The sequence below is a fragment of the Balaenoptera borealis genome, assembly GCF_965194805.1.
Source record: "Balaenoptera borealis genome assembly, chromosome: 6".
In the NCBI taxonomy this organism is placed as follows: Eukaryota; Metazoa; Chordata; class Mammalia; order Artiodactyla; family Balaenopteridae; genus Balaenoptera; species Balaenoptera borealis.
The window spans coordinates 29,985,957-30,013,816 of NC_138863.1; positions in this window are offsets into that span (position 1 = coordinate 29,985,957).

A 27,860-nucleotide genomic window follows, 5' to 3' on the forward strand; every position below is an offset into this window, starting at 1 on the left:
GGGGAGTTCTGCCATGTGGAAGTAACTTTAACGAGGTCAGGAGGGTAAGGGGTGTGTCTGTGGGGGGGTTGGGAGGTGGCTTTGAGATGACAGGCGGGAGGCTGGGACCAGCTTTTGGCAATGCTGTGTTTCCAGAGCTTTCACCCCCCATTCACCTCGTTCCTCCCCAATAACCCCCCTGCAGCTCCCCTTTCTTCCCACTTTCCACCCTTACAACCCAATTTGTGAAATGGGGGTAAGATCACCCCAATGATGTGGAGCTCTGGCCACGAGCCGGCACTGTGCTAAGCCCTGGCCACGTGGAGGGTGAACCACGAGAAACTGCCATAGTTGCTCATCTTTGACCTGTAAACACAGCAATTTCAGACGCTGCAGTCTAACACGTTTCCTTTCTCAGCCATCTTGAGAAGTCTGATGATTATAGCTCCACTTTTCAGATGAGGGAATTGAGAAGTTAGGTCACTCGCTCCAAGTCGAGAGTTAGTCAGAGACAGAGTGAGGATGTATGTTGGGAGTCCTGACTGCAGGCCCAGCTCAGAAGCGTCACACTGCACCCATAAACCCACTTGTATTAGTCGATAAGCGATCATAACGGCTTCAGAGGTTACCGTCTCTGCTGGACCCAGCTGGTTCATTAGGCAGTTGCTCTAACGCTGGTACTGGAGGCCACTGGAAGCGAGGGATACTTTCTGCAACCAGCTGAACGTCCCACGATGTCTCTGATTTGATTGAAGAGGGTCGGCCTGTCCCACCTGGCCTGTGAGACAAGTGATGGGATGGGGGATGGCAGGGCTAGTGCAGAAACTCATTTCCTTTAAAACATTGACTGTTTTTCTGATTTAAGAAGTAATACCTATTCAGTGTAGAAAACACAGGAAATGTAAACAAAATTAAATAAATAAAATTAAAATGACCAGCAATCCCTAACTGGAGATGACAGCAATCTCGATGATTGTTGTATGGTCTTGTTCCTCTTTCCTCTCTCTCTCTCTCCACATGCATGTATAAATTTTGGAGTGGGGCATCTATTATAAACATTATTTTCCTTACTTATTAATTCTCTATTTTATTCCAGAATGAATTTCACATGGTTTACAAAGACACATAAAATATGATATGACAGCACAAACAAAAAGTGGGGTAAGAAAGAAAAATCCAAACCATAATGACATTCGGATTTTTTCCCAGCTTTATGGAGCTATAATTGACATATAAGATTGTATACAACATGTTGATTCGATCCTTTTATATATTGCGAAATGATTACCAGCATAGCATTAGCTAACACCTCCATCCCCATCACATAATCACCATTTATTTTTTGTGGTGAGAAAATTTAAGATTTGCTTTCTCAGCAACATTCGAGTACATAACACAGGGCATACTGGAATTTTTAAAATCTAACATTGCATTGAGAGTATTTACCCATGCCATTAAATATTTCACAGCATCATTTTTTAATGTAATCCTTTTTATGGAAGTAAAACATACAAACACAGAAAAGTGCACAGATTAGAAGCCAATGACTCCACACAGCATTTTAAAAAAAATAAATTTATTTATTTACTTTTGGCCGCGTTGGGTCTTTGTTGCTGCGTGTGGGCTTTCTCTAGTTGCCGCGAGCCGGGGCTGCTCTTAGTTGCGGTGTGCGGGCTTCTCATTGCGGTGGCTTCTCTTGTTGCGAGGCACGGGCTCTAGGCTTGTGGGCTTCAGTGCTTGTGGCACGTAGGCTCAGTAGTTGTGGCGCATGGGTTTAGTTGCTCCGCGGCATGTGGGATCTTCCCGGACCAGGGCTCGAACCCATGTCCCCTGCGTTGACAGGTGGATTCTTAACCACTGCGCCACCAGGGAAGTCCCCAGTATTGTTTTTAATGGATCCAAACCGGTCCACTGATTGGCGATGTGGCTCTTTAGTCTGTTACCAAATGTTCAGTATTATCAATAAAAGAGCAACAAAGAAACATATCTAGGACTATTTTCAGTAACGCCAGAAACCATGGAGGAATCCATAGGTCTGAATTCCACACTATCCTTGGAAAGAACACATCTTCTGCGGCCTGAATCCAGCTGCTGCCCCAACTGCTTCCTCCCCAAGTTTGAACACTTTTAATCCAAAGCCAAGTCAAGCCGCTTCCCATCTCTGTGGCGTTCCTCCCCCTTGGCCCCCCCCAAACCCCCGGCTGCCCTTTCACGCCGGCAGCCCCCTGCCCCTGCCACAGTGTCCTCTGAGGGGCGCGCGGTTGGGCTGGCTGGAGGGAACCCTCCCTGTTGGAGAGCGCGCCCCTGAAGTCGGACATTTGGAAGAGAAACAGAGTCAGATACTTGCCGGAGGTGAATGATGGTGAGGGAAATCGCCAGGCCTTCCTTTCATTGTGTTCGAACCTCACTAAGTTTTCTAAAACGAAGATGCTTCACGCTCCTCTTTCTTAATTGCTGAAAAGTGTGTCCACTGTAGTGAAAAGGCAACGGGATTCAAAAGATCTGCAGCGCCGACAACTAAACTGCCCACAAGATGGCGCTGTTGCTCCATCGCAAAGGGCCTGCGGCGGGGCTCCTGAGTTACTGGCCAGGGAGGGGAGCCCAGACATAAGGCAGGGAAAGGGTCAGAGGGGGCCATCGTCTTTCCTGTCGTTCTCAGAGCCTCTGCTCTCTCTCACTGACTATCCCACCACCCCTCCCAGCTTCTCCTTGGGCATCTTTTGGGTGCCCCACAGTCAGCCCTGGCCTGTTCCTTCTCATCATTCCAGGTGTATCTCCTTCCTGTGGATTTTTTTCCCTCTCAACCTTAACCAGCTGTAATAAAGAGTGATGTATATTTATTCTTATTTGTGTGTTTAATAAGGTTTTAGGTACCCTTCTAAAACTTAAAAAGTAGAAAAGTTGATCTTTTTGTGTTCCTTTATTAATTCTCCTATATAAACAGAAACCCACAAAACCAAGATTAAGGTTTTCCTCCCTGTTGCTTGCTATTTCTGTATTTCTTTTTTTGCAGCTCAGTGGCCCTGAGGAGAAAACCGATGAGACATACACCTAATAGTCATTTAGGTTCTTGATCTTTGAGTCCTTTATGTTCAGGGATGTGAACAAATCTGCACGTGGGGTGGAAATGAGGCAGCAGAATAATTCACAGACCATGGCTCTGATGCATCCAGCGAAGTACGTGGTCCTCCGAGTGCCAGGAAGGAGCCTGAAGGAGGCTCCGTGAGTAAGAGGACTTGGCCAAGGCAGCCTGGATGATGAGGAGGGTGCAGCTGGAGGTCGGTGCCAGGATTCGGTGGCTTCCAGCTCTGTCCTTCAGCTGCTCCAGTAACAACCCAGGAGGCTATACTGGGAGGCCTGGGAGCCCCCTGCCGACTGGAGCAACGTAAGGAAAAAAGGCTGGCTCTGAAGTAGTTTGCACACCCGGGGAATCCTGATTTCCTGACTCCGACTTGGCCTTTAGTCCAGCTGCTGACTCAGCCATGCCTCCCCCTCCCTCCCCAGGACTGGGGGTGTGATTGGATGTCCTGTGTGCATCAGAGAGGGCTAGGACGCTGTAACGCCCGGCTCCCCAAAGGAGATGTGGGGTGACCCCTCTGGGCCATTTAGTTTCCTCACCCAGGTGAGTGTGAGACTGCCCTTCCTTTCTAAGGCTGTGCAGAGAGTCCAGATTCATGCCTTCGTTGGAGGCAAGACAGCAGTTTTCTACAACTGCGCTGCCCCTCCCATGCCATGAGCCATCGCTGGCTGCTGGCTTTCCGTCAGGGAAATGGGAGAGGGGAATCAACCCACATGGCCCAGAGGGTGGTCCACGGGGCAAGAGTTAAGAGAGGAGGCCTAAGCTACTAAGTAGTGGACCGCTAGACGAAAAGGGTGCAGCCCAGCGAGATGTCAACCGTTTACACCGTGGTGTGATGTAGAGACAAGTCCTCCCACGCCTCTGGTCAAGCCCTTTGAACTTTAAGCTTTAGCTCATGGAAGTGAAATTCCTTATTCTCCGTTCAAAGTATTTTCGGCAGTTGCAGGGGGCAAGGGAGATCTTTCCAGGGCACTTGAAATGATGCCATGGAGGTAGCTGTAGCTGTCACGTCACAATTCTCTTTAATAATAATAATAATAACCATAATAACAACCTGGTTCCACAAGTAATTCATATCCATCCTAGAAAATTTGGAAAACACAGAAAAGCACGAAGGAAATAAATTACGACTCTTTTCAGCTTAACACCTTCAATTTATTTCTCCAAAACAGAGAGAGCAGCAAGAAGGCAATTAGCTAAAAGGGCTATTAACATAACAAAACCACCCCCAGCCCCTGCTCTCTAACTCTGGAGATAGCGCAGACCTGGGGCTTGGAGCTGAGTCTCTCACTCAGGCCTGCCCTGTAGAGCCATCGTTTTTGCCCCACCAATGACATTTTCTGAGATTCGAGAAATGATTCGCTTATTGGCAAACGCTGTGGTTGGGGAGAGAGAAGCACAGGGGCACAAAGATGGAAATATCACTCGATCTACCACCAACTCAGCATTTTTGTTTTGTTATATTCCGTTTGTTTCCAAACATAATGTCTTCCTGCTTTGCTGTACTTGGTAAAGGACAATCACATCCAAATTTTTAAAAAATCTCTTTTTATAGGCATTTTCACGAGTTGTTGCATAGGCATTCCCCTAATCTGTCTTCACGAAGAGATGACCTTACTCCTGGGTGGCCTGGGATCCAGGCAGAGAAGGAAGGGTGGGTGTGATGCTGAGCTGGGCCCTGGGGTAGGGAGCAGCCTGGAGGGGGCGGCCCCAGGGGAGCAGGCTGGCCACAAGGTGTTAACGGAGGGCTTCCTATCCTCTTCATTGGTCCTAAAAGTTGCTCAGCAGTTGTGAAAAATGACATAAGTTCTTTCAAGGCACCTTTCAAAGTATGTAAATCAAAGTGATTAACCAAGGGCTTATCGTAGCTGTAATTCCCACTGCCCAGAGACGCCTGCTCATAATATTTTAGTGAATCTGTAGCATCTTTTTCATATAGAATATTAAACCAGCTTCTGTTCTGAAACCAGCTTCTGAAACCAGCTTCTTAAACTTTAGAATATGTTGTGAGCATTTTCTCATGGCGTTAAATATGTCCTTCTAATACAACTGCCAATGACTGCAGGTATTCGATCATCATTTCTTTAATTCCCACTGTTGGATATTTAGATGTCCCCTCTCCTTGATTTTCGCTAATTATTTACAACATTGCAGTTAACATACTTGGGTGTATGTCTTGGTACATATCCATAATTATTTCATTAGGTAAATTCGTCTAAGTAAAAGGGTTTGTACACTTTTAAGGTAATTGGTAGGTGTTGCCATAATTTGGTCCAGAAATTTGCATCAACTCCTATCATTGCATGAAAGAGCCCCTTTCCCCACATTCTCACCAATACTAGGAATTAGACATTTATTAGTATTTGTCAGTAGCAATTTGGCAAAAAATAGCATCTCATTGGTTCAGTTTTGATTTTTAGATTATAAAATTGCATCTATTTCTAAGTAATCTCCACACCATCTTCAACCCCTAGCCCACACCATCCTCATTGCTAATATTTATTGAACTTTACTTTGTACCAAACACTCGCATGTATTGCTTAGGTTATTTCTTATAGGAGTCCTTATACAAATTGCCCTACGTTACAGAGGTAGTAAAAGACAAATCTGAAAATTGAACCTACACTTGTCTGATGCTAAAGTCCTGACTCATATTCTTTTTTATTTTTTCAACCTGCACCCAATTTCCTTGGGTGTTTGATTCTTATTCTTCACCCTCTTGCCTGCCTGCCTCTCTCCTAGAGCTCACCCGGCCTGAGAGTCCTGTACCTTGTGTTGGGTTCAAATAACATCAGCCTGAGCGAGGAGAGAGCTGAACGACAGGGGAATGGAACCAGGCAGCAGAAACAAGAAGTGGTGAATATGTTACTTTTTTGGTCCCTTCTCAGGCATATCCCTTGGCCATGATTAGCAAAGTAGAGTGTGTGTGTGTGTGTGTAGCTAGGGTCAGGAAGAGCTTTTTGTGACTTGCTGCTGCAGAATAAGGTGGGTGGGGCGATGAACAAGCCCAGGATGAGGATTCAGAACACTTACATGTTTTTCTAAATACTTTATAGATTTGATTCTATTTTTAAATAGTATTTAAAGTTAAAAATTCTTTTTGTTTTTGGTATTTATCAATAGAAATACAACGATTTTTGCATTTTGATTTGTGCCTCCAGCAATCTTGCTAGATTTTCTTGTTTTAATAATTTTAATAAATTATTTTAATAAATAAGTTTTAATAATTTATTGGTAAAATCTTTTAGTTTTCATTTAGACCATGATGTCAACTCTGAATAGTGACAGTTGAATTTGTTCCTTTCCCACTGTAGTACTGTTTATTCTTTTTCTTGACTTAGTGCTCTGGCTAGGACTTCCAATACAATGTTGGATAACCATGGCAATATTTCACCATTTCACCCTTGAGCATGAAGTTTACTGTAGATGTTTTGTGGATACATTCTGTCAGTTAAAGAAGTCCATCTGTATTCCTAGTTTGCCTCAATTTTTTTTTTTAATCATGAATGTGTGTTAAATTTTATCAAAAAAAACTTCTGTCGTTATTTAGGTGGTTATATGCTTTTTCCTCTTGGATTTGTTAATGTTACTGTGTTGCATTGTTTTCTATACATACATTTTCCTTCATTTTCCCATCTTTTTGAAGATTGGTATTAAGCTCATTTTGCAGATGAGAAAATTGACATGCAGAGGTTAAGTCATTTCCCCCAGGGCGCAGAGCTGTGCGTGGTAGGTTTAGATTTTGGGTCGAGCCCGAGACACCCTAAACCTCGTGCTCTTTATAACTCAGCACATGAAGTACATGCCCTTTAGTGAAGGGCAAGTAGTGTCATTTTAGGGCTCGGAGGAGATGCTTCTGCAGGATGGATGGTGAGTCCAGGGGGTCCTCAAAGGCTTTAATGCCTTTGGACTGACAGTGGCTGCCAGATGAGTGGGAGGAGAAAAAAGGATTTGAAAATGTTAAAAAGAAAAGAGGAAAAAAAAAATGCCAAGCTACTGTGCTCAGGGCAACTTCCCAGGCTACTGGGAAGTAAGTGTGCGCGTGATGAATGGCTCCAGGTGTCCAGTGCCCTGTGGCTGATATAACTGGATGTGTTTGCCACCGTGCTCCCCCTGCATGGATCCAGGTAACTCAACGTATGCCTTCATTGCCTCAGGAGCACGAATGGTTTTTGGTGCACTGTCTTCTGAAGTCACAATAAAGACTCATTTGAGGTGGTTTGGGGATGGGCATTGGATAATCAAGTGATATCTGGTCCCAGGTGAGTTCCCCATCACATAAGACCATCAAGTAGAGACAGGTAGATGACTCACTGGGGAAAGGGTGGCTTGAAGGGCATTAAATGGGATGTTGGACTAGTTTACCTCTCAGGTCCTTCCAAAGCTAAGGTTTTCTGGTTCTTGTGAGAATTAGTAGCATTTTCTATTTTCAGTGAAAACATGTATAAATTAGAAGCAACGTGACTTACACGTTTCCCCAAAGTGGGGGGCAACATATGTTAACCATAAGTCAACAGTGTGAAGTTGGTTCCCGCCCTTGAAGAACTTGCTCCCTTCCTGAGCCCTCCCATGGGCTTCATGAGGGGACTTGGCATGAGGTAGAATGCACTCTGTCATCCAGGCTCTGGGAGTAAGTGACCAAACCCATCTGGGGTGCCAGGCAGCTGTGATAACTTAGCTGAACAATGAACACAAAATGGAAAGTTGATTTGCTGCTCGGTGCCTAGGTGGCCCCTTGCCAGTGTCCCAGTCAGCAGACCAATGACAAACACCTTGTCCCTCGTCCCTTGGTGCCTCACTCCACCACGGGACAGGGAATCAGAGGGGATGAGCTGACCACACAGAATGTCACAACCAGAATCTATCTTCTTCCCTCTCCATTGGGGCCTGTTCTCTGTAACCTGACGATTTTCCGGCAGCTGCTTGAGAGCCCTGCCCATCTCAAATTTGCCAGTAAGCAAAGTAAGTATATAAATAAATAAAAAATTCATCATCAAGTCCTGGCCTCCTGACCCAATCTTGAAATGGGTTGCAAATACGCTGACACTTGGGTTCTTGTGTTTCATAGCAAACAGCGTTAGCCGCCAATTCACACCTGGGCTTGGCTGGGCTGGCCTCCATGTTAAGATGCTCCAGGACCTTCCTCAGGCCCTGGACTCCACAACACATTCAGAATAATAAATCCAGAAGTGGGGGAGGCAGAGCAGGGAGAGAAGGGATCTGCTTTCCTCTTCTAATTCCTTACTTTCAACTTGAAGTGCTAATAACGGCAATGACCTCTCTCCCCTAGGCAGGATCTCAAGCGTACCAGATGCCATTATCTTATTAATCTTTATCTGTGGCTGATGAGCATTGAGTTTTCATTGAGAAGAGCTGCCAGGAGGGGAGAACATGTATCCAAGACTGAGGACAAGGTGACCAGGTAGGAAAGTGGCTCTAAGCCCTGGTTGTATATTAGAATCTCCTGGGAGAACTTTTAAAAAATACCTGGGTATTACCCCAGACCAGTTATTCTTGAACATATTTAAAAGTTTTCCAATAACTGAATTAAATATAATTTTTAAAATTTAAATTAATCCAGAATCCCTGGAATTGGGGCTTAATCAACCATATCTTTCAAAAACTCTCCAAATTAATTCTATTATGTAACCTCGGTTGCAGCCAGGGTTGAGAACCACTAATATATACATCCTGCAGGTGGCCTAAGCACCAGCCTTCCCTGCACTTACCAGTATGTATCACAACAAAATAAAGGTAATATCCAATTTACCCTAACTTAAGTGCCCTAGAAGACTTACCATTTAAGGTTTTGCTCTCTGGCCGCTAAGGAGAAGAGAGACCTATATTTTCTGATTGCTTACTCTATGCCAGGCACCATGTACATATTAGCTCATGTTGGTCTTCATAGCAATCCTATGAGGTGGATATAATTAATTTAACTTTATGCTTGGAAAAGAATTCAAGGCTTGGTAATGCTAAAGTCGTGGAGTGGGGAAGGGCAGAGAGATGCGGAATTTGAACCCAGGTCTGAGTCCATTGAAGCAAAACTGTAAAAGTGTACCGTTGTACATTCCATGTGAAAGCAATCTGTCTCTGAGCCTCTTTTCTGATAGGGATGGAAAAGAACACATTTGTCAAATCAAGCGCCACATAACACGAACCTACGACACCATTAATCAACTCTAGGAAAGAGATCACACCTGACATAATGATTGCACTTGGGGTCTCCACCTGCTGAGTTTGTGGTAGTCAATGGTTATTCTCTAGGCTCTGCCTGGCTTTTGCAGGGGCCAGACTGCTGAATTAAATGGAGATATGATTGGAACCACAGCTTCTGCATCCTTTAGACCAGTGTTTTCCACTGTATATATAATGTGAGCCACATATGTAATTTAAAAATGTTTAATAGCCACATTAAAAAAGTAAAAAAGCAGTGAAATTGAGTTTAGCAATATATTTTATTTAACTCAATCTATTAACAATATTTTCATATGTAATGAACATAAAACACTATTAATGAGATATTTTACACTCTTTTTTGGGGGTACTAAGTATATTTTATACTTACAGTACATTCCAACTCAGATGTCAAAATTTCAGCAGAAATACCTGATCTATATTTAAGTTTCATAAAATTTACAATTGAAAAAGTAGACTCACGTACTCAAGTTGTTCCAAACATATTGAAAAGTTTTCAAATAACTAACTTGCGTATGTTTAAAAATTTTATTAATTAAAATAAAAAAATTCAATCCCTCAGTTGCACCAATAACATTTCAAGTCCTCCATAACCGCATGTGGTTAGGGCTACCAATTGGACAGTGCACCTTTAGATCTTTGAAAGAGGCCCTGTTTTCTGGCACACTCCCTTGGTATGATTTTATTTTTTATGATGCTGTCAGGGATGTGGCAGGTAGAAGTTTCCACACTTTTGTAGCTCTTACTCTGCAGTCCAGAGATGCAATGTAAGGGTTGTGCTAACCACTGAGTATGTCTGCTCTGATATACATTCAGGGGTTGAGGAAATGACCACCAGATGGGCCAGCAGACTCAGTGGACCCATTGTGAATTAGACTTTGGCTAAGATTCCATTCATTATCTAGCTCCCATTGACCCCTACTCACAATGTCAACCTGGATCCTGTGTCCAAAAGTCCTCAAAATCTTTGGGTAGCCCCTCTCCTCAATTTGATTACCTGAATAAATGTTCAAGGATCCTTTTGGAGAAGAACTGTGGGAATCAGAAGTGTGCATACTTTCTGTGGTTTTGTAGGGTCCTTTTCCCTGGGGATCTGGCCTCTTCTTCATCCAGTGGGCTCTGGGTCGTAAAAACGGACAAGGGATTATGATATTGGAATAACCACCCCTAATCTCCTGACCATCCCTGTGTCATTTCCTTAGCTGGTACAAACTGAGTAGTTACCCTTGTTGGCGGCCCACCTATTTTGCCTTTAGGTGCTTCATGTTTTATGAACCAACTGCATAAACTCTATGCAGGTCAACCCCCTCTCGCTGCCTCCCTCCAATCTTGCCACTCATTACAGTAACTGAATCCACCTAGCTCCTAATGGTTATGCTTTGCCAACTTGCCTCTATATTTCAGAGTCCTTTCATCCCATTACTATCAGTGAGCCTATCAGCAGGCCTTTCCTGCTGTCAGCCTTGGCCTAGAGAAGAGACCCACCACTGCATTTCTCAGTGATGCTGGTGCCCCTCTCACTAGCCATTCTTTAGAGTCCTCCCTTGGAACAAAATCACCATGTAGATTTTCTGGTCTTTCTTAGTATATCCACTCTAGCATCTCCACTTTTCTGAAACTTTTAATCCCTTCCTCCACCATCAACCATGGCAATTCTGGCATTTCAACCTCACTCAGCGTGAGCATTGCTTTTTCCATTTTTGCAGCAGCTGTCTAGTTGTAGGCTTATACCAGCTTCTAGGGCAGCAATCCCCAACCTCTTTGGCACCAGGGACCGGTTTCATGGAAGACAATTTTTCCACGGACTGGGGTTGGGGAGGGGGATGGTTTTGGGATGATTCAAGTGCATTACATTTACTGTGCACTTTATTTCTATTATTATTACATTGTAATATATAATGTAAGGGTTATACAACTCACCATAATGCTGACAGGAGGCGGGGCTCAGGTGGTAATGCGAGCGATGGGGAGCGGCTATAAATACAGATGAAGCTTTGCTCTCTCACCTGCTGCTTGCCTCCTGCTGTGTGGCCTAGTTCCTAACAGGCCGCGGACCGGTACTCGTCTGTGGCCCAGGGGCTGGGGACCCCTGTTCTAGTGGTCTTGCCAAGGTGTTAAATCTTTTATCCTGGGAGAGGGCTCTCAAATCGACAAACTCTTACTTATCCAACCTTATATTCCAACCTCCTTGATTAAGCACCTCCAGAAGACAATTCTGAGTGTACCCTCCCAGCTCTTGCTGGTACATGCTGGCTAGGTCTTGAAACTCCTTAAGGGTATAGTTCCTTTTCTTTTCCCTTGTCAGCTTGTCCCCAGTTGGGTTATGTTGTGACTTAACTAAACCTAGTTACAAGTGACCAGGAAGGGACGTGAGGGCAGATCTTGGGTGGGGCACTTGTGGCCTTGCAGCGGAGAAGACTCTCATAATCTCCAGTCAATGGTGGAATGCAACTTCTTAATAGGGAGGGTGGGCCTCTTCAGCAGTCTCAGAAAGCTCAGGGGAGTCTGTGGATTCAAAATTTGGGAACGGGGGTTAACCCAGCTGTTCCCATTTCTTGTGTCAGGGTCCCATTTTATCCTAACCAAACTCTGGGCTCAGCTATTCTGACAAGTATATCTTGGTCCTGGTCTTCAGCTTTCCCTGCCCTCACACTGCAGGAAATGAGAGCTTCTTTGTATGCTACCAGGAAGGTCTTCTGGCTTTCACACCTAACTTTCAGTTGGGATTAATCCTCTCAGCTTTTTCTTATATTTTTTCAGAGTATCAGTGAAGCTTAATAATAGCCAACATTGGTCTTGTAATTACTACGGCCGCCATATTTCTCAAACACCTGATACACTGCAATAGCTAATATACCCCCTTCCACTGGTATTCATCACAATACAGCACCAGTGGCTGTTTTTTGACTGGACTTGACTGCTACGTTGTGCCATGGGCTAGAAGTGCTCCAGCTTCCATCAGTGTGATGGGGTCTCTGCCAGACAGATGGGAAGTGATGAAGCTCCAAAACCCCTATCTATTCCTCTGCTTTCTTTTAACACTTGTGCTACTAATTGTTGTAGGTTGGGCTCTCTGGGAAGCAGACTCTGAGATGGAGTTTAGCATGTAGGAGGTTTATTAAGAAAGGCTGTTGGGAAGGGAAGGAAAGGAAGCAGAAGTGTTCAGAGGAAGAAATCAAGCTTGGATGCAGGTCTAAGAACAGTCTCAGCTGAATTCTTGTGACCTCTGGAGCTAAAAGGCTTTTCAGATTTATCTAGAAGTGGTGCAAGATGACTGGGCCTTTATATTCCTGCATTGTCCAGGCATTGGATGAGGGCTATCAGAAGAAACTTGTGTTTGGAGTCTGTCTGCCAACAGCACTTCGAAGTGCTGGGACAACAGTTCCTTCACTGAAGGACTATCTGGGTGATGCAACCCGATGTCCACCATGATGTCCAATCCTGAGAGTCTTTTTCTAAATTGAAGTATAATTGACGTATAACATTTTATTAGTTTTAGGTGTATAACATAATGATTTGATATTTGTATACACTGTGAAATGATCACCACAACAAGTTTAGTTGACATCCGTCACCATTGTAGTTACAAAAATATTTTTCTTGTGATGAGAACAGAGATTCTTAAACTTTTAAAAATGGAGAACTATTGTATGCCTTCTTACATGCACTTCTATTGGAATTAACTGGCTTCTAGAATTAGAATTGATTGTGTTTCTCTGTTTCCTACTAAACTGTGAACTCTTGGAAGGGAGGGACTTTGTCTTAGGTATTCTGTATACAGGGTCCTGAGTAAATGGCCAAAGGCCTAGGATTAGACACACAGCAGGTATTTAAGACCTGTCTGTTGTTGCACATTGAGTGAGGTTTTATGATTGACCACCTTGGATGGGCAGATAGGCTTTTCGGAGTGAAGTTGTTGGTCGTGAGAGTTCAAGTCTATAACTTGAATACTCTTCCCTATTGGCAATTCTGGTAAATTAATTAAGTTAATGTTAATGAGCATTTGCTGAGTGCCAGGCAGGATTCTAGATGTCCTGAGAGATATGGTGATGAACAAGACATTATTCCTGCCCTCACGGGGGTGACAACTTTCAGCACCAGGGCAAGGGGATTGGCGATGTATCCGTTCAAACTTCGAGATTCATCAGTACATTTGGATCTCTCGATTGGGCATCTTTGGGCTGCTCCTTATCATTCTGAGTGAATTCAGGCCAGGTAGGTGTGCTAAGTTAGGGCAAGGTCAGTGGAGGAGTTATGTTTAGCTGAGAAATGAGAGACGGTAGACCACCACCCATTTCACCCAACATAGGTGTCTTTATTACCTGGACAAGAAGAGTCTGTGCAGTTTGAGCCTACCTAGCGATGCCTTTGATGGTATTAGGTAGCAGTATACTGAGGTATAACATTGTGAGTAATGGATTACACCTGTATTGTCCACTATGGTAGCCACTAGCCATATGTAGCTATTTAAATATAAAATTAAAATCAATTAAAGTTACAAATCAGTTCTTCAGTTGCACTCGTCACATTTCAAGTATACAATAGTGACATGTGACTAATGGCTACTCTATTGGGCAGAACAAATTTTAGAACACTTCCATTCCCATAGAAAGTGCAAGTGGATGGCAATGGTTTAGGCTATTACTGGCTCATGCAATATTAGAACAGGAAATGCCTTGCTGATTTATTAGGTAAGGACATTGGGACCTATAAAGCTACTAGGACTGGGATCATCTGAGTCTCAGTTCAATGACTCCTTATTTACAGATTTCTTTCAGTTCATAGGCTTGGGAGATCCTCCTTAACCAAGATACCTAATATAATACAAATTATCTATCCATCTATCCATCCATCCTTCCATTTTCTTCCCATCCTCTAACATACTCTACATCTCCTTTTACCTATACTCGTTGCTTGAACTATACCAGCCAATTTGATACAACTCCTGCTGAGAAGAAAATCACCTTCCAACTAAACAGGAGACAGAAACATGATGATGTTACAGTATGATAAGTGGCATAGTTGAGTAGAAGCAGAGTGCAGAGAGTCCAGAGGAGGTAAGTTAAATTCTGCCAGAGGGCTTGGGACAGGCATTACATAGGAGGTGACATTTAAATTGGGTCTGAAGGATAACAAGAATTCTCAGGCAAGAAGGAAGAGGAAATGTTCTAGGAAGAGGGAACAGCATGAACCAAGGTCCGAAAGCATGAAAGTGCACTGACTGTGGGAACGGTGAGTAGTCTTTTGTGGTCCCCGTGTGGCTGGGGGAGGGTGGTAGGAGACAAGCCTGGAAGAGTAGGCTGGGCCCATCCGTGTAAGAACTCGCAGGCCAGGCTGAGAGGCATGGGCTTTATCTAGCAGGCAATGGGAGTCTTTGGAGGTGAATAAGAAGGGGAAGGATGTGACTGAATCTGTGTTTTCAGAAGATCAATCCATAGGGATGTAGGGAATGGATTAGGGTTCCAGGTGATTCAACTCCCTGACTTTGTCCGAGGTGGAGTAAGGCTCCTGAACCTAGTACAATAATGATATGGTTCTTTCTTCTCAGATTTAAGGAATAATTAATACTCCTCCAATTAAGACTTTTTGACATTTCCATCCTACTTTTGCTTCTCCTCTCCTTGACCGCCTTACCCAGCGTCCTCCCACTAAAGCACATTTTCTCCAGCATCAAATCACACAGAGGGGTGGAAGGGATATGGGAACGTGCCAGGGAACATCACCAGCATTGTCTGAGCTTCTCGGGGCCTCTGCAGCCTTAATGCCTCTGGGTCCCTGGTGTCCTCCATGAACCTTAATGAGAAATGCTGCTCCTGTGGTTGCATTTTCCTGACAGATCCTGGGATGAGTCATTCTAACTCCTGGTTGGCAAAGTCCTGAAGTTATGCACAGAGAGTGGAGCTTTCCCTTGATTTTATCCATGAAAATTGAAGGCAGGGAGCTGAGAGGGATTTAGAGAAACCACTTACCCAGTGGGAAAAGATTTGGCTGTGTCTGCATCCCCTTCTCCTGAGGATAGAATGCTTTGTTGGCCTAACAGTTACGTTGGATTAAGAGCTATGACAATATGCAATTAATAGTGAATTTCTTTGTAACAGATAATTGCCAAAACATATTGAAGCCCATTCAGAGAGACAACTTTGAAAGGAGCCTCGGCTGTCCACACACACATCCAACACTGTCATTAAGCCCTCCTGGCATGACAGCAGCTATAGTTCATTATCCTGGGTGGTAGCTGTGGGGGAACTCTATTCTTTACATTCTCTTTGGGAAAAAAATGTCTTTTAAACGTTCATTTGCAACACAACACAGGCAAATAAATGGAAGGGGATGTGGTCTGGTGATTCACGAAGGAACCCAAACTAGGAGGGGCTGTGCTCAATTTCTGACAGCCCAGTGATTTATTTAAAAAGAAAAGACACCTGCCACCCTGACCCCAATTGGATACTTCCGCCGGCCAGAGGAGTATAAGAATTTCTCAGTGGACTCTTAGGTAAATAAAATTGTCATCTTTACCTGTAGATAGAAATAAATGCCCAAGCACACCTTGTAAAAACTTTATTGATTTATTTTTATGAATAAAAACAGGCCTGGTCTTTTCATTTTGATCGTCAGACACGGGTTGCGGATCCAGCATCTATTCTGCCCTTCTTCCTTACTAAGGAAGCCTATTTTGTTTAGGGCAATCAAATGCCTTGTTAAAAATCACCCCATTCCTGGCATGGATTCCTTTACTCAGGGGGTGACTAAGTGACTCAGTCTTGGACCATGAGCTGTAAAAATAGCCTACTGGGTGGATTTTTAGAATGGATAGATATATGTTTTTTTCTTGATAAAAGGAGGTGGATTTAGCTGGCACTTATTTTTTTTTTTTCTTCATCTTTTCTCCTTTCTCCTTCTTCCTGCCAGAGAACCAGATGAGATACCCAGGGTGAGGCAGCTAACAGGTGCCCCTCTGCTAGGCACTGGGGATGCGGGGTAAACAGGAGGATTCCTAGCCTTACAACATTCACTGGAGCATATAAACATACAGGTGGATAATCACAATCCAATATCCTGCGTCCTATAATAGGGAGAGGGAGGGATGTAAAATATGAGACTAGCTTGAACCATGAAAAAAAAAGCACCTCAAACTTCTAGGAAACCCCCCAAACTATGGAGTCAATGACCAGGGCAGGCACAGTCCTCATGCTTATCTGAATCCTGGGCATGGGGAATCTAGAAAAACATGGTCACCCAGTCCCTGGGGACTGGGAATAAGCATTGAGAGTGGGAAAGGTCCGAGTGTGGGGAGGCTGTATTTGCTTCTCTGAATTCCTCATTGTGTGGTTCCTGCCTATGTCAGAGCAGTGCTGAGCCCAGCTTGGATGTGTTCCTAGGAACACATGAGCTTTGGCCTTCAGGAAATGTCTCTTTTGGGGATGACATTCTAACCTAGGAGAATGAGTGAATTTGACAGCTCAAATTGGTGGAAGAAACACTTGGACCAGCCTTGAGCACTGCTTGGGCACTTGGCCAGCTGAAATTGGCATGACTGATCACGAAGCTCATTTGGTAACATGAAATGGACAGTTCTATTGGGGTCAAGTGAGAAGGCTGGCTAATGTTCCCAGGCGCATGCTTCCCAGAATCAAAAGCAAAATGATTTTTTAAACAATGACAAGAGGGGCTATGTGATCATTTCCACCATCGTTGGTTTCCTTTCCTCTCCCAATCTTTATAATTCCAAGGATGTTGGTAAAAATATTTAACCATCAATATGGCAATTGCACTAACCAATCAGAAGAGATGTGAGGTTTAATGACACTCAGTGCACCCTCTGAGTGTCATTTCTGCATTGTTCTTTGGCTTCTTTCAAAGGCTCATTTCATGTGTGCAACTCCCAGAGTGCACTGCTGTGTGCTGTGCTTCCAGATCAATGTGCACACAGCTGCCTACTGAACAGTTGTAAACCAAGACAGAAACACCAGTGTGAGCAAGTGGCTCGGATGCTCTGTGAAGTGCTAATCCTGCAAGATGGTACTTGGGACCAAAATACCTTTTTCATGATCTAATAGACTTGGGGAAATGCTTTATCTTCTGTTTTCTTCTTGATGATTCACAATGCACATTTATATACTCATAGCTTTGAGAAATCTTGCAAGAGTGAAACCTATTTACTTTTTACTTTTTACCAGCATTTCCCACCTTTTTTTTTTTTTTTAAACCATGGAGTTTTCTTGCCTTCCTCCCATCCTCAAGGACCACCTGTCCTTGGAACAAACCTTGGCCTTTATCCTCAGATATATAAATAAAAAAATAAAAACAAGAAAACAAGATATAAATAAGCAGCAAAAGTATATAATCATCTGCAAGTCAAGAAAACACCTATTTTCACGTTGGAGGTGGGTTGGATAATTAAGGTATATGTGAATTCCTGCCCATCCAGGCAGCAATCAAATCTTTAGGCACTGTTCAGGTAAGGGAAGTATTCCAGTGATCAATTTCCGAGGAACAAACAACCCTAAAACTAAGTGGCATTAAACAACATTTATTTTGCTTAGGATTTTGTGTGTCAGGAATTGGGATGAGGCTGAGAATAGCTTATCACTGTTCCATGATGATTGGGTGACTTAAATGGCAAGAGATGGTTGGGATGTTTAAACTGGGGCCATATATCTGAGGCTGTGATCTCAGCTGTCAGTTGGGTTTTTCGGTTTTTCTCCATGTCATGTCTGGTGGGACTGAAATGTCCAAGATGGCCTCTTCACTTCCATGTCTGGTACCTAGGTTGGAATGGCCAGAGAAGCTTGGGCTGGCGGGTCATTGTTCTCTATCCACGTGGCATCTTTGCTCACCTAACTTAGGCTACTTCACAGGATGGCAGTCTTAGAGTAGTCAGACTTGCATGATCATTGGCTTCTCCCAGATTGAGCATTCTAAGAATCATGGCAGAGGCTGCAAGGCTTCTATGACTTAGCCTTAGAAGTTCTAGAATATCACTGCCTCTGAATTCTATTGGTCAAGCAAGACATGGCCAGCTCAAGTTCCAGGGGATGGGAAATACATTCCACCTTTTTGAAGGGAGGAGAAACAAAGAATTTGTGGTCATCTTTAATCCACCACAGGTATCTTACTGGTTGGCTCTCCTAAGCATCAAACTTGAGATGCTTAATGTCATCTGAAATGTCAGTTGGGTCCCACCTGGCCTCAGGTTTACCTTAAGCAATGCCTGGAAAATTTCTTTTAGCGTGGGATGCCATTTGCAGAACATAAAAGATTAATTGAGATGACCAACCCATCTAGACACAGAGTACAAAACAGTAATTTAAATGCCTATAAGCACAACAAACAAAATTACTCTTGCATGTGGCTCTGGTATTAATGCCCGTCATCGTGTATGAAGGATGAACTGTTGGAACATTTCTCCAGACTGCAAAAGGGGTCATGGGAAATGGTCCTCTCTGGTTCTCCTCTCCTTTCAGCATCCTGCTCCCATGTTGGCTACTTTTCTGTGATCCTCATTTGTTTGCGTTAGATTTGTCACATTACGGTTTTTCTTTAATTTTATTGGAGTATAGTTGATTTACAATGTTGTGTTAGTTTCCGGTGTACAGCAAAGTGATTCAGTTATACATATACACATATTCATTCTTTTTTAGATTCTTTTCTCATCAGGAGCTTGGGATAAACATACACACACTACTATATATAAGATAGATAAAAAACAAGGACTTACTGTGTAGAACAGGGAACTTTACTCAATATTCTGTGATAACCTACATTTAGAGGTTTTACATAAATTACTGAGAATGCTCAGTTTCTGTCTAGAATTGCTCAAGATTATCTATCTATCTATCATCTATCTATCTGATTTGGAGGGAAAAAATTCAGAAGTTTACAGAGAATATATAAACAACATCCATATTCTCACTTCCAAGAATTTACAAATATCAACGTGCTAATCTATTTTCTGAAAGGGTTTTTCTTTACTAAAAGAAATAAAATATTACAGAGAAATTTGAAGTATCTTTTGATCAAATTTCCCTCCCCCCTGTCCCAGAAGCAACCAGTCATGAATTTACTAAGTAAGATGATATTTTAAGTATAGTGTTTTTGTCAACTATTTTACAGCTCCATCTTTCCCTGTTTCTAATTTACTGCCCTGAAGAAGTGCAGCTGAAATTTAAGGAGGCTGACCCTCTCAAAATTCCCCACTGCTTTATTATTTGTGATTAGCTTCCCTTTCTATACAGCATGCAAATGAGGGGATATTATCCAGGCTTAGGTGGAAAGAACTACTTCTAGGAAGAGGCACTCTGTAAATATCCCCCTGTCTGAGCGGAAACAATGTTATGCTCGTTCTATTGTATATCATCCAACACCCTCACCACAAATGTTATCATCCAGGACTCCAGTAGTTATGTGTTTCGAGGCTGCCACACCTGTAACTTTTGGGCTATAGGTATGGAAACCACAGCGTTTTGTCAGACAAAATGTGTCAACACTGGCCTGGCCGGCAATTCCAGTATCAATGTCACCTTGTTTCTACAGATACAAAGTGCTGGCATGCAGTTCAACACCCTCTGTGCTATAGACTGAATGTTTGTGTCCCTCCCACCCCCAAATTCCTATGTTGAAACCTAACCCACAATGTGATGGTATTTGGAGTTAGGGACTTTGGGAAGTGATTAGGTCATGAGGGTGGAGCTCTCATGAATGGGATTAGTGCTCTTGTAAAAGAGACCCCAGAAAGCTCTCTCATGTGAAGATGCAGTGAGAAGACAGCTGTCTATGAACCAGGAAGCGAGGCTTCACTGGACACTGAATCTTCTCGTGCCTTGATCTTGGACTTCCCAGACTCCAAAACTGTGAGGAATCAATTTCTGTTGTTTATAAGCCACCCAGTCTATGAGATTCTGTTACAGCAACTCAAACAGACTAAGACACTGTCGTAGTGATTCTTAACTCTACCAGATGTAACTCCTCCTTTCAAAAATGCTTATAATGCTCTTTATCCTATATCCTTTATAGATAAGATAACCTACCTACACAAATCATTAATAATAATTAATATAATGACCTGGCTACAGCACAAAAGGAAATAATATTTTCCAGTGTGTAAATGCCTGGCTGTAATAATTAACATAGTCAGGTGATAGCTCCTGCTTGTCAATCATCATGAGTGCCAGAGCCACAGATGTAGACTTGATCTAGGCATGGTCATCAGCAGGGTGATTTTCAGAAATAACGAGCAACTTTTGCTAGAGTTTCATACAAAACAAACTACGGATTCCTCAAAAAGCTAAACACAGAATTACTGTATGACCCAGCAATCCCACTCCTAGATATATATCCAAAAGGATGGAAAACAGCTACTCAACCAAACACCTGTACAGGAATGTTCATAGTAGCACTATTTACAACAGCAATTGGTGGACACAACACATATATCCATCAGTGGATGAACAGATAAGCAAAATGTGGAATATATGTACAACGGAATATTATTCAGCCTTACAAAGGAATGAAGTACTGATGCCTGCTACAGCATGGATGAACCTTGAAAACAGAAACCAGACACAAAAGTTTACATATTGTACGATTCCATTTACATGAGATAAAACATTCAGAATGAGTAAATCCATCCAGACACAAAGCAGATGGATGGTTGCCAGGGGCTGGAGGTGGGTGGGTGGCAGGTAGGAAGGGACTGCTTAATGGGTACAGGATTCTCTTCCGGGGAAATGAAAGGTTTTGAAACTAGGTAGGGGTGGTGAATGCACAACAGTGTGAACATATATTCATGCCTTTAGCGCATTGAATTATTCACTTTAAGACAGCATGAGTTGTTAATTTCTGTTATGTGAATTTCACTGCAATAAAAAACAAAGTACAATCTTCCCTTGATTTACACGTTAAGTGCATTTTCAGAGTTCAGTGAATATTAAAATCATGCAAGTAATGCTTGAGGTTTTGTATGTAAATACAAGTTAGGGTCCAGGCTCAGATAAATTATAAATAGGTGTTTCTCCTCCAGGATTGTCTGGTGGGACAGTCAAATGTTGGGCAGGAATTTGTTGAGCAGAACAGCCCTGTCCATTACAGAAGGTCTGGAGTCTCCATGCCTGTTTCCAGCATGCGCTGCCCTTGGGGAAGTACAGCTGAGGCCGGTGGCCCAGGGACGAGTGGCAGTGCTCTGTGTCTTCGTCCTTCCAGCAGCTGCCACAGTCTATGCCCCCACCTGCCAGGTCCCTGTGTTCAGCGCCTCTGTGCTACCTCGCTGTTCTGCTCCAGGAACGGCTAAAGGGAATCCCAGCGAGAGCTGTGGGATAGCATTAAACACTTTACACCCTCACCTCATTTAAAAGAGAAAGCTGGTACTTCATTCCCACGGTGACGATCCTAATGCTCTTAGCAAGCCATTGGCTTTGGGACCTTGTGACATTTTGTTTTTGTTTTCCAAAGCACTAGAGCCAAAGCCAGGGCAATTAATACGCTGTTTCTTTGGTGGTGGAGAAAGATGTTACCGCTAATGCTGTTTGGCCTGATCAGGCTGGCTAGTCTTTTAGAAACTGTGTTCTCTTTGCTTTCCCTGCTTCACCTCCCCAAAGGCACCTTTGGGCCAGACTTTCTCTGCGGTCAGCTGCAAGGCAGCTTACTGACAGCTTGGCTCTGGCAATGCCTCCTTGTTTAACCCACAAACCCTTGGGGAAGAATCTCCAAAATGGAGGTGCTAGGAGAGAGAACGGCCTGGAACGTGAAGAGTGAGACTGGTCAGTTCAGGCACACCCTCAGGAATATGCTCTTCTTTGGTTCCTTTAAGACCTGCACTGTGTCTCTAGCTGCACATCTGAGGCCCCCTGCAAGGGCCAGGCTGGGAAGGGCTGGGCACATGAGCACCTCCTGAGGACACAGGTCTTGTGTTGATCCACTGGGACCAGGCCAGGGGGACCCTGGGTTGGCCAGAGGATCCAGGCAAGAGGAAGGGTGGAGAGAGAGGACCCTGAACCAGCCCTGAGCCTGCCACTCGGGAAGCGAGAGGGAGGAACCTGGAAAGACCACATGCAGCATCTGGGAGTGATTTCCTCTGTCAAAACCAAAAATGCGTGTCTCTGATGTTTTTTTCTCTGAGCCCAGCTCTCTGCCTCTTGCCATCATTTTCTTCAGATGTTTACCAGGAGCTCTAGGCCAGCCACGTGGCAGCAGCCTCATTTGTTTTTATTTAGTTTGTATGGATTTGCGCTGTTTTGTACATAAAAAGAACCAAACGAACACTAACTGCTAACCACTCGGAACCTGCCACTTGCATGTTCGAGCTTCATCTGTGCGCACGCTTCCTCGGTGGGAACAGACCGTGTGGGGTGCTTCTTCATTCGTTTGCATCATTTCACATACACCTGGCTTGCACTCTAACTGCCCAGGTAGGATTCTTTCATGAGAAAACATCACGGGCACCCTGGGCATCCTTCCATTGCCTGATGTCCAGGGGATCCCAAATCTCCTTTGATGTAAAGAACAATTTTCTAACCTTTCTTATCATACTTGTTATGTATATTCCTCCCAGAAGAAATTGCCAAGTTAAAGCGTATGAACTCTGCCGCTCTATTTAGACGTTCCCAAATAATTCCAGAAGGATGAGCCCGTTACTCACTGCCCTTGGGGAACCAGGATACCTCTCTTGCTGTCATCGTTCAATCATTCACCCAGTACAGGTGTTTGCTGAGCGACTACTGTGAGCAAGCATCACGTCGAAGCTGGGGGAATGGTGGCAAACAAGAAGCAGGCCCTCGTCCTTGGCCTTGCTGTGCTCTGCCCCCTGCAGTGGTTTCTCGAGCTACGGTCCTGGAGCACCACACTGGAATCCCCTGGGGTGGGTACTTATCAAAAATGCAGATTCCTGGGCTTCCCTGGTGGCGCAGTGGTTGAGAATCTGCCTGCCAATGCAGGGGACACGGGTTCGAGCCCTGGCCCGGGAAGATCCCACATGCCGCAGAGCAGCTGGGCCCGTGAGCCACAACTACTGAGCCTGCGTGTCTGGAGCCTGTGCTCCGCAACAAGGGAGGCCACGATAGTGAGAGGCCCGCGCACTGCGATGAGGAGTGGCCCCCGCTTGCCACAACTGGAGAAAGCCCTCGCATAGAAACGAAGACCCAACACAGTCAAAAAAAAAAAAATGCAGATTCCTGGGACTTGCCCCCCCACTACTGAATCAGAATCCCTAGGTACAGAGATCTGCATTTCCGATAAAATTCCCCCATGCACATTACATGTGAGCACAGCTGATCTAATGGAAACGAGCAAAAGTTCCCTTCTGCTCGGAAGGAAACAAGAAGGGCCCCGGATGGAATGTGGGAGACTGGGTTGATGGATCGGCTGGAGAAGGGAGATGACAGAACTGTGCAGGTCTCCTTGACAGAATGTCACCCCCTGCAGGACCCAGACAAAGCCACTGAACCAAGGGCAGGCTGTGACGAATGAGCCAACCGGGTAGATCATTTTATGCTGCAGTGGGGTAGGTCCCTGCTATGGGTGGAGCAGCCTGGGCCACAGAGCGGGATTAGAGCATTTTCTGGCGTCCAGATCACTGTTTCAAATGAGTTGAGTGAAGCCAAGCAGGGCTGGGGAGGGAGAACATGTGGCTCTGCTCAGCGATGGAGTCGTGAGGGATGCGAGCGCCCACCAATTCTCTGTGCACAACCTGACCATTGTGCATGGTGGACCAGCCAGCCTGTCTGGGAGGATGGCTACGCGGGTCAGGATGGATGAGATGGAGAGATGGAGAGAGGCAGCAGCAGCTGAGGTATCATCAGGCTGCTCTGCCAACTCAGGGGAACGTCCAGACTGCACCGTGTAAACTGGGCCAGGCTTGGACCAGCTGTGTGGGAGTGGCTTGGGCATGCCACAAGCAAGATGGGCAGGGCTAATGCAAGCTGTGGCTCTGGGACAGAGGAGTTATAAACCTGAAATAGTCCAGTGTGGGGTCCCAGGAATTGCCCCAGACTTGTGACAGCCAGTGGCCAAAATTGAGATGTGCTTATCTTTCTCCAGATAGGGCTGACCCCCTAAATGACATGCCAACCTGGAGAGTTGGTGTTTCCCATAGTGCACAGCTTCTGAATCGCATGGCTTCTGAATTGACCAGACACACACGCCCAAGATTCTTTCGGCATTTTTTTGGGACGCTGCCATTGAATGATGACCTTGGTCCCAGTGGTAGACTCAGCTTTGGTTTATTTCCCTATTTGGAACAGTCTCCTTGAGGTGGTGTAAGTTTGTGCCCCCAAACCAAAAGCAGGAGGGGGCCTTAGTGCATTGCCCTCAATAGATACCAGCATCCCTTTTGCATGGATGGCACGCAGCAAGCTGCGTTTCTGATTTTGCCCAGATTAGCAGTTAGTCCAGCATCCGTTTTCATTAAAGCCTGAGTTACTGCACATGGTACAGTTTGAGTTCCAGTTTGGAGATGCTCCATGTGTGCCTCTATTTCTTAACTCAGGAAAATGATCATCAGTTATTTTTTTCTGGCCTGACCCTATGGTCTGATCACGTAAGGGCAAATTAGTCAACCCAGCACAGGCCATGGATGGTCTTTGGATGTCAAAGTGACTTCTGGGGGCACAGAGGGGAAGGCCTCCAGACATACAATTCCCCAGGGCCTTTCTACCAAACACTGAGATCTGCTCACATCATCTCATCAGGGGCAGCTCACGTTTTCCATCCACTTGGGATGGTGGTGAGGATGAGCCTAGCTATACAAAGACCACGCCAGCACACAGGAGGTACCTGTGACCTCACTCATATGAACTCAGACTGCTTTCCATCTGTGCTGGGAAAGAGAGCATGTGTGTACGTGTGCAAGTAAGTGTATGTTTCCTCAAAGAGCACAGCTGTAGTCTTCGGTTGAAAAGTAGAGAGCTAACACAAACGACTGGGGAAGAACACCTATTGATCAATAGTGATGCTGCATTTGGTACCTGCTTGAAAGGAATCATTAATCGTAAGTCACCAAAAAGAGAACAGAGGAGAGAGCATACACTTTCCACCCTTGAATCTCTCACTGTTGCCTTTCACAGGAACAGTTTCTCATGCAGAAAAATCTGTTTTCAGTTGGACTGAAAAGCTGCCCCTTGAGTCATAAATGTCTCTATATTTGTAAGGCTCTTCACAGTTGACAAAGCATTTTTGCAAAGTTTTCTCATTTGATCCTACCCACAGGGGAGGAGTGGCTAACCCAGGGCTGCACAGCTAGAAAATGGCACAGTGGAGCTGGATTCCACCTCAGAGGAGTCCTTGTTCAGTTTGGGTGGCAGCTGAAGCTCTAAGACCAAGGCTGCCGTGGTAGTGGAGAGGCTGTTGAACTTGACGTAGGAGAGGCCCATAGTTTACATCTTGCCCTGCACTTTGACTCTAGGGAAACTCTCAGCCTCGTTTCCCCTCCTGGGCTGAGGGTGGTGAACCAGACCTATCTCAGCAAACAAAAATGGTAAAGTGAGCTTTCTTATCCTTTGTACAAAGGGACTGTGCAAATATCAAAACAACAAAAAATGGAGTCCTGGAATAGTTTTTAGATACAACCACTCATCTGACCCTTTACTCTCAGAAGCAAGTCAGTTTCACCTCCCCCCAAAGGTGGGTCATGTCCACAACACCTGTTAGCCCCCCACAAGGAGGGATGACCCCCGCTGAACAGCCAAAATTGAGTATCAGCAGATTTGCTTCAGCAAGGATGTTTCCTGGTTTCTGGGCGATTGTTGCCACCCCTGGGACACAAGGGTCATCCTCAGAATCATGCAAGTTAATAATATTCATATGAATATGAAGCAAGGGCCTTTGTAGACTCAATGTTTCATTGTTTCAATGCATTTTGATATTAAATGAATAAGTAATGTGAATTACATCTAAACGACTGAAATATGCAAGTCGGCATCTGTTCTTTTTAAGTCAACAACTCGAGCTTATTATTAATACTATTATTGTTAAAGGCTACAGACATAGTCTTTTTCCATAGTCATTTCTTCAATCAGGAAAGTAACCTTTTTAAAAAAAATTTTTTTAACATCTTTATTGGAGTATAATTGCTTTACAATGTTGTGTTAGTTTCTACTGTATAACAAAGTGAATCAGCTGTACATATACATATATCCCCATATCTCCTCCTCTGACTGGTGTGAGGTGATACCTCATTGTAGTTTTGATTTGCATTTCTCTAATGATTAGTGATGTTGAGCATCCTTTCATGTGCAAAAATATGGAACACTTCATGAATTTGCATGTCATCCTTGCGCAGGGGCCATGTTAAACTCTGTATCGTTCCAATTTTAGTATATATGCTGCCGAAGTGAGCGCAAGAATGTAATCTTAATTTGTCACTATCTGATGATCACTGAGCTACATTATTGGTTTCCTATTGATACATGTATTCAATGCCTATCATCTCTGGACACAGGTGAACAGCTAATATTGCTAAGAATGTCACTCTGAGCGAAGCTTCCATTTCTTTTGTTTCCTTTGTAAATAATTACGCTAAATTTGTACCAACCATCTCCCCCATATTTCCCCGAATTTCCATACGTGGAACTGAGCTGATTTAATAAAATAGACCAAAGACGCAGGCACCTTTTTCTTCTTGCCTGGCTAAATTGACCACAGTGCACCTCAGAGGCAACTAGCCATACAGGGCGGAGAGTACTTGACTGCAATGTGCAAGCTGAACTTCAGAGCGCCGACTTCCCCGCTGTTAGACTGACAGAGAGCTCCTCCGCGGGCGAGAGGAGCAGCCCCCTTTCGCACACAATCAGCACCAGCTGTAGTCCAATTAAACTCAACAGTGAACAGGTGTTCACTGTAATGACTTCCACACAAAAGCACGCTTCCATTTAGTACTCTTTACATCCGATACACTCACAGCCCCACTGAAAGGGAGTAGTAGAAAACGAGATGGAATTCAGTGGAGGAAAAACAGCAACCCGCAAACTTGTCCATAATCAGCATCAGAAGCCTCAATTAGCCTCAACATTTCACAGGTGTCCACAGGAGGGTATTTTATGCAGAGCCTACTCGAGTCAATTGTCCCTTAAGAAGTTCTTTGAAAACATTTTGAAGTTTTTCAAATTCAGGTAGCTCACTCATATTACTACCCCAGTACTGTTATTACCACTATTTCTTTTTTTTTTTTAACATCTTTATTGGAGTATAATTGCTTTACAATGTTGTGTTAGTTTCTGCTGTATAACAAAGTGAACCAGCTATACATATACATATATCATCATATATCCTCCCTCTTGCATCTCCCTCCCACCCTCCCTATCCCACCGCTCTAGGTGGTCACAAAGCACTGAGCTGATCTCCCTGTGCTATGTGGCTGCTTCCCACTAGCTATCTATTTTACATTTGGTAGTGTATATATGTCCATGCCACTCTCTCACCTCGTCCCAGCTTACCCTTCCCCCTCGCCGTGTCCTCAAATCCATTCTCTACACCTGCATCTTTATTCCTGTCCTGCCCCTAGGTTCTTCAGAACCTTTTTTTTTTAGATTCCATATATATGTGTCAGCATATGGTATTAGTTTTTCTTTCTGACTTAACTTCAGTCTGTATGACAGTCTCTAGGTCCATCCACCTC